The sequence below is a fragment of the Neofelis nebulosa genome, chromosome 8 (assembly GCF_028018385.1).
Source record: "Neofelis nebulosa isolate mNeoNeb1 chromosome 8, mNeoNeb1.pri, whole genome shotgun sequence".
Taxonomy (NCBI): Eukaryota; Metazoa; Chordata; class Mammalia; order Carnivora; family Felidae; genus Neofelis; species Neofelis nebulosa.
The window spans coordinates 16,312,765-16,320,399 of record NC_080789.1 but is presented as its reverse complement, the minus strand read 5'-3'; the positions used below and the strand labels follow the sequence as shown (position 1 = coordinate 16,320,399).

General features: G+C 49.0%; 1 long non-coding RNA gene across 1 annotated transcript; it reads left to right on the top strand.

Annotated features, from left to right (window-relative positions):
* Window positions 1-501: 501 nt before the first annotated feature.
* On the top strand, window positions 502-3,338 carry LOC131518967 (uncharacterized). Its single transcript, XR_009265389.1, has 2 exons — window positions 502-2,273; window positions 2,527-3,338. It is a non-coding gene; the product is annotated as an uncharacterized LOC131518967 (long non-coding RNA).
* The last annotated feature ends 4,297 nt before the right edge of the window (window positions 3,339-7,635 follow it).

Genomic DNA, 7,635 nt, shown 5'->3' with positions numbered 1-7,635 from the left:
CCATGCACCCTGCTCTGTAGCCCGCTTCAAGGCTACAGCCTCTCCAAATGGAATCCCTCTGCCTTCCTGGCATCCTTAGGGCATGCACGTCCTTCAGCCGTTGCTGGCCTCGAAACGCCACACCACTGCGTATTTGTTCCTTCACTCTACCCACACCTCTGTGATGTTCCCTCCTCTTCATTTAGATCTTCCCTGCCAGCTCTGCAGACTCTCTCAAAATGTTCAGAGAGCGGATGGGGAAGGGGGCTGTGTCTGCTGGATCCTATAAACACATGGACAAACACATGCATATACAGACACATACACACACACGTATGCACACACAGTGCACATGCACGCGGACACGTGCACATGTGTATACATATGTACACGCGTGTACATGTGTGCACATACACACATGTGTGCAAACCCATGTGCTCGCATGTGCACATGCACACACATATATGTGCACATGCATGCATACACACACACCCTCAAATACCAGGAGAACACAGCCCAGATGCTCACAGTGGTTTTCTCTGGGCAACAGGATTATAAGTGATTGTTTTTGTTTTTTATTAATGCGTTTCTGGATTTTCTATGATATTCATGACTCTAAAATTTTGTGTGTTCTCTCTGTTTTCAAAGAAATGCTGATCCATGGGTGAGAAGGCAGAGCCAATGGTGGGGGAGGCAGCTGCAAATATACTGAGGGGGCAGAGTTCTTGTTTCCCCTGCAAATATACTGGTGGGAGAGGACTCCCCTGCCTTTGCAAAGACCCCCACCCCCTTCGCAAGCCCTCCTACGGCCCACCTCTGCTCTGAGCCCACCTCTGCTTTCTCGCCAAGGCTACCTTGAGGCCTTGAGATTAGGAAAGGCTCTTAAGAGCCCTTCCATGCCTCTGAAATGACCAGAAGTGTCAGCTAGCCCTCTGCCTGGACCCCTGTCCCCCAGTAGCCTCCCCACTCAGGTGTTGAAGCCTCCCCAGCCCCCTGCTTTCCATCTGTGGGAGGAGACCCTGGACTTTCCAGGCAGTGAGAAAAATGTGTGTCCCACAAACCAGGTCCTGACTTCCTTATTCTCCCCGTTGCCCCACCCCCACCCCTACAAGAGCTCCATTCAATCGTCTCTCAGGACCTGCCCTGAGATCTGAGACACTCTCAGGCAACAATAACAGGTCAGATGGAAAAGTATTTATTAACGTTTCAAATAGAGGAGTTCTAGAAAGGCAACCCTAAAGAAGGCCTTTCATGGCAGCATTTCAGGCAGTGGTCAGGGCAGTCTGTTGAGAAACGGAGGGTGTCACGCTTCCCTTGCTGCCCTCCGCCAGAACAGAACCAACTTTCTATTGCGTTTCAAAGCAGGGCCAACCCAGGTCAGCCAGGTCACTGCCCAAGGCTACCTCCGAGGAGAAGCTAATCTAACAAGGATCTAGCAGCACCAGAGGGAGGAACCGGTTATTGAGATGTAAAATTGGGTTAAAGTAAATGAATCCAGCCCTCTGCTCTACTCCCCAGGCCTGAGGAACCTCTGGCTGCAGTGGACAGACCCTGTGGGTGGTAAACAGACCCAAGCCCAGAAGTTTAAAACTCCTATGTTCTGCGCGTAGCCGGCTCCTAATCTGCTGTGTGATGTTAGGCAAAATTCTAAACCTCTCTGAGCCTTGTGACACGGCTGGCAACGTGAAGAGCTTGGACTGGGTGGATCTAAAGCCTCCTCCAGCTCCAATATGCTGTGATGTCCCCTGCCCTTCCCTCTTCCACCCCCTCCCTCACTCCCTTTCCCTCACACACAGACACACACACACACACACCCCAGTCCCAAAGATCGAATCCAAGAGAAAGGCAGAGTTTGGGTCAACTCAGTCCAGAGACTTCTGGGAACTGCAATGAACCTACAGCTTGTATTTGGCCAACTGTCTTAGGGACTGAAAGAGCTTCTCTTCCCAGGTCAACCAAAGGTCCAGGCCTAGATAAAAGGACTGCCCCACGCTCAGCGAGTTGAGTTGCTCAGCCCGCGTCCAGGATGAACCAAGGCTCCTCGCTGACGCTCCAGTTTCAAAACAAAGCTTTGAAAGAGAACTGCATTCAGTGGAAAATCCCCCAGTAACAAGGCCCCTGGGAGCATTCAGGGAACACCATCTGTCAAGCATCACTCCCACAACCTGTGACCAGAACAGCCTTTCAGTGTCAATACCAATCGCGATCATCACATCCTATGTCTTTAGACAGTGGTCCTGGACCCTGTAAAGCCCTTCATCTGGGCTCAGTTTGGCCTCATACGACTCTCTGAAGTAGGCGAAGCAAGGGACTTTCAAGTAACTTAGTCCTGTGTTAGAGATGGGGACTCTGAAGCCCAAAAACGTAACAGAGGTGGAAAGAGGGATACTCAGAGCTTTAACAAAGTCTCCTGAGCAAAGTTCGATGAAATCCCCCATGCCAGTGCATCCCACGTGCCCCCGGCAGACGGCTGTCCAGCTGGCTGCACCACAATGATGCTAGAGGTCTTGGAGGTTACCCCAAACCTGTATTTTTCATTTTTCCTAGTGATGCACAGATTTGGGGACCACTGCCCACCATGCCATCTGCACAGAATCTGGGAATCCTGGAAACTGCAGGCTTAGAAGGATCATCAGAGCTCCAGGAGGACACTCACCTGCCCAGCACAAGTTGTCTCTCTGTGGCGTCCACAACCGCTGAGGACACGGATGGTGACGCAGTGACAGAGACCACCAGTAGTCACAGCTTGAATGAAGGAGCAGCATCGTTCTCACATAACACTCCAGGGCTGATAGGGCAGCTCCTTAGGCTTGGGGACACAGGACTCTTCTGCTTGAATTTGTAGGGTCTACTGATGTTTGGGCACCGCAGGAAACAGACTCCAAGCTGGAGGTCAGCGTGCAAGATCCACACCTGTGGAAAGGGGTACCGGCTGGATTGAGCAGAGGGAGGAGTCGGGCTGTGATACGGGCACGGCCAAGGCTTCAGCCGACCCCTTGGAGACCCCTGAGGCTGTGATATCCTTTCGGGGTTTTTCAAACCGAGACGAGGGAGCCAAGCCTTTATATACACACACAAGGACTAGTCGTTGGATACTGGCTGCCCATGGGAGGGGTTATGACCTTGGTCCAGAAGACTCTCTTCAGCTGAGGGCGATTCTCAGCATTGGCTGATAGCTGAGGGTGGGCAGCTGTGGGAATGAGCCCTTCGCTCCTGAAAGGTAATCTGAGCAGCACATCACAGCACCCACTATGAGACTGTTACATGTTGAATTGTGCTCCACCCCCCCCCAAAAGAAAATCCGTATGTTGAAGTTCTAACCCCCAGTACCTCAGAATGTAAACTGATTTGGAAATAGAGTTGTTGCAGATGTAATTAGTTAAGTTTAAATGAGGTAATACTGGAGTAGGGTGGACACCCCCCCCCCAATCCAACATGGCAGCTGTCTTTGCAAAAAGGGGAAATTTAGACACAGGAAAGGCACACAGGGAGTACTCAGTGAAGAACAAAGATTGGGGTGATCCTTCCACAAGCCAAGAAATGACAAAGATTGCCAGCAAACCACCAGCAGCCAGGGGAGAGACATAGAACAGCTTCTGCCGGGCGCCTGGGTGGCGCAGTCGGTTAAGCGTCCGACTTCAGCCAGGTCACGATCTCGCGGTCCGTGAGTTCGAGCCCCGCGTCGGGCTCTGGGCTGATGGCTCGGAGCCTGGAGCCTGTTTCCGATTCTGTGTCTCCCTCTCTCTCTGCCCCTCCCCCGTTCATGCTCTGTCTCTCTCTGTCCCAAAAATAAATAAAAAAAAAAAAAAACGTTGAGAACAGCTTCTGCCTCACAGCCTCAGAAGAGACTAACTCTGCCGACACCCTGACGTTGGGTCTTTGGCCTCCAGAACTGTGAGACAATAAATCCTGTTGTTCAAGCCACTAAGTCTGTGGTACTTTGTCATGGAAGCCCTCAGGAAACTAATATGAAGATGTTGCTTTCATCCATATGGTCTGCACTCCAGCCCAAGGAGAAAGAAAAGGGAGAAGGCAGACAGACCTCCTCCCTCACCTCTAGTCATATCCCATTGGTCACAACTTGATCACATGGCCACATTAGCTGCAAGGAAGGCTGGGAAATGGAGTCTTCATGCTGGACAGCCACGTGCCCGGGTAAAAATTCTGCTACTAAAGAGGAATAAGACTGTGAGTAAAATGAAGTGAATCCCTTCAAGGAGGTCAAGTAAACTTGGTCAGGGGGGAAGGGGGCAGACATAACAACAAACACTCCACCTAGAAACTTGCTAGGAGGTCTCCAAGAAAGGAAAGCATATGGGATTTTGAGAGTAGAAAATAAATCCAGTCTGATCCTGCCTGAGAGCTGGGGAAGCTTCCAGAAAGAGATGACACAGGAGCTGGTCCTGGAAGGGCAGAGAAGACATTCCCAAAGTTTGTTCTATGGGTAGTGTACAAGGAGCTCTACACCCATTCTCTCATTTCCTCTTCAGAACAACCCTGCAAAGCAGCCACTCCTATCTCGATTTCGCAGAGGAGGAATTTGAGCTAAGTAGAGAGATTAAGTAACCTCGATAGGTTTCTTGTCAAAGGTCCCATGACTAGTAAGGGGCAAAGCAAAGGTACAAACTAGGTCTTCTAATTCCAAACAAAGGTCCTATTTGTAACCCAGATATCATTTTGGACCCCCCAACCCCTGAGATCTACACAGGACGCTGTTAAGAAACAGAGTCACAGTTAACAATTCTATCCAACATGTGGGCACATTCTCAGGGACTCATTCATCCATGGTCTCCTATCTCTGCCTCCAGAGTTCTGGGCCTTCATAAGCTGTCTGGCCCTTCCTGGTATCAAACTGGATTTAAGCCCTTCACCGGTTTTCTAAATAAGTAAGTAGAATGTTTAACTAGGAGAGGTAGGGGGAAGGGTCACAGCTCTCCTGCATGACCATTTCCTGACCCCAAACCACAGCCCCCATGGCTCTCCCCAATAGCCTCCACACCCAGCTCTCTTTCAAGCTCCACCACTCTCTTTGATGCCCTGGTGATCCAGGAAACCTTTGTTCAAATCCCCCATTGATAGACTGGGCTCATAATTTACTTACTGATGCTCATCTCTGCAGCTGCCTTTCTGTGCTCTGGTCTGTACACCTGGGGCTACGTATATGTGAACTACATTTCCCAGGCTCCCTTGCCTCCTGGCTTCCTGGTTCTTTCCACCAATGGAAAATGTTGTTGGTTGGAGATGAGCAGGCGGGTGGGAGGAAGCGAGAAGTTTCCTCCTCTGGCATTCTGACTGGTGGGATGGCTGGGGCTCACTACAGTGAGAGCAGCTGGGTGACTCTGGATACCAGCCACCCTGACAGAAGCAGCTTCGTTTCAGCAGCCAAGGCTGAGAAGGCACCTCTTCAACTGACCTAGACCTCACTGCAACGACACCCCCAGCAGGGCAGCAGCTCCTGTTGGGCACACCAGTAGCTGTGGTGCCCGAGCATCTTCCCTATTGTTCTTCCTGCCCTCCTCCTCCTTCTCCTTTTTGTTTTTCCAGCCCTTTTAACATCTTTATAACAAAACCCTGAGTTAAATTCCCTCTGTTAGAAATACCTAGTGTGAGGGGCACCTGGGTGACTCAATTGGTTGAGCCTCCAACTTTGGCTCAGGTCATGATCTCATGGTTCGTGAGTTCGAGCCCCACATCAAGCTTTGTGCTGATAGCTCAGAGCCTGGAAGCTGCTTCAGATTCTGTGTCTCCCTCTCTCTCTGCCCCCTCCCCTGCTCATGCGCTCTCTCTCTCTCTCTCTCAAAAATAAACATTTTTTAAAAAAAGAAAGAAAAAGAAATACCTAGTGTGTTTTTTATTTCCTGACTGAGCATCTTCAACCTCAATGAACATTTTAAGATTTTTTCACCTCTACTTTTCAGGAAAAAGATGAAAATATATTTGACTGTCTCTCTATGCCTCCAGTGAGTCACACTGATATCTGTGCACATGTTTTTCAGGAATATGTGTTTTGTGTTGTTAACACAAATGGAACATAGAATACTTGGAATATTACTATAAATAATAGTCATTCAATTACTGGGCCATCCTTGTTGTTTAACATTAATTTTCAGTTGCTAAGAGAGACCTGTTAAAGCCACCTCAACTGAACTTTTGGAGTTTTGAGCTACTGTTATCCCTCTAATAATAGTTTCCCCAGGGCACTTCATAAAAATGCCACCTCCCCAGGGGCGCCTGGGTGGCTCAGTCAGGTGAACATCCTTGGTTTTGCCTCATGTCATGATCCCAGGGTCGTGGGATTGAGCTCCATGTCAGGCTCCACATTGAGCATGGAGCCTACTTGGGATTATCTCTCTCCCTCTCTCTCTCTCTGCCCCCACTTCTAAAATAAAATATAAATCAATTAATTAAATAAATAAATAAATAAATAAACATACTTTAAAAAAATACCACCTCCCCCTTCAAAGCAGATATCCGTGTGTGGATGAATCTCTTCTGCCCCAACCCAAGCTGGGAGATCTCTCCAGACAGATCGAAAACAAAGTCATGTCCCAAGCTGAGGACTGAGAGTGGTGTGGCAATAGCCAAATGTTGTTCCAAGTTGATACAAAAGGTCAGGAGAACAGTCTTCGAGTGGTCCCAACATCTCCTTGTGTCCAGAAGCTTCTGCTCTGTTGCTTAATTTAAAGAATTAAAAAGTTGTGCCCAGTCTAGATAAGGAAATCACCCTGGATTTGGGGGATCTCCTAATACTCTCGGGGTGCACTCCAAGGGCCACACCCCAACCAGTTTCATCAGTGTTTTCGCCAATAAAGTTCTCTCCCCAAATGGAATTCTCCTATCAGCTATAAAGACACGGCTGCCTCCAAGATTTTTACCACTTGCCTCCACTGCCTCAAGCAAAGATAACAGTACTGGAAACAGTTCGGTGGCTGAAACCATGAACATCAAGGCCACCTTCGATCGCCCTGTGGTCAGTAAGCACACATCTCTCCCCACCTCCAAGACGTCACAGCATAGAAGGGTCTGACAAAGGCACAGCTTTGTTTGGATACAGCCTTATTTTGCCAGTTATCTTGTGTTGAGGGGTGCAAAGAAACAAGTTGGAAATCAGTGCAGCCTGAAGGCCAGGGTACCTTTGGTGGCGGGAGTGGGGGGAGATGTCTAGCTGTTACTTGTGTTAGGGCTGGGATTGAAGTAGGAAGGAGTCAGAGAGCCAACGGACGAAGTACCAAGACAGGCTCAAAACATACTCTAAACCAGGACCCAGGGAGGATCTCTGTGTAAACAAGAGCGTACCGGCCTCCATGGAAACTTGGGAAGGAAACATGACCTTCCCCTGTTCTCACACATCTTTCAAATAATGGTGGTTGCATCACCCAATCCTTAACATTCAGAGAAGCAATATATGCCTCACGGGCCTGAGTGTGAATACTGGCTGTGGCTCTTATTACCTATGTGTCTTGGGCAAATAATGTAATCTTCCGAGCCTCAGTTTCCTCCTATGTTAAAAAAAAAAAATGGGGGCAGTAATGCCTCCCTCAAAGGATTGCTGTAAGGATGAGATGAAATCACGAATCAAGGCACCGTGCCTCACTTCTAGAAACACTGGACAACAGTTTAAAAATTCAGTCAGGTCTCGACAATAAGCACACTGCC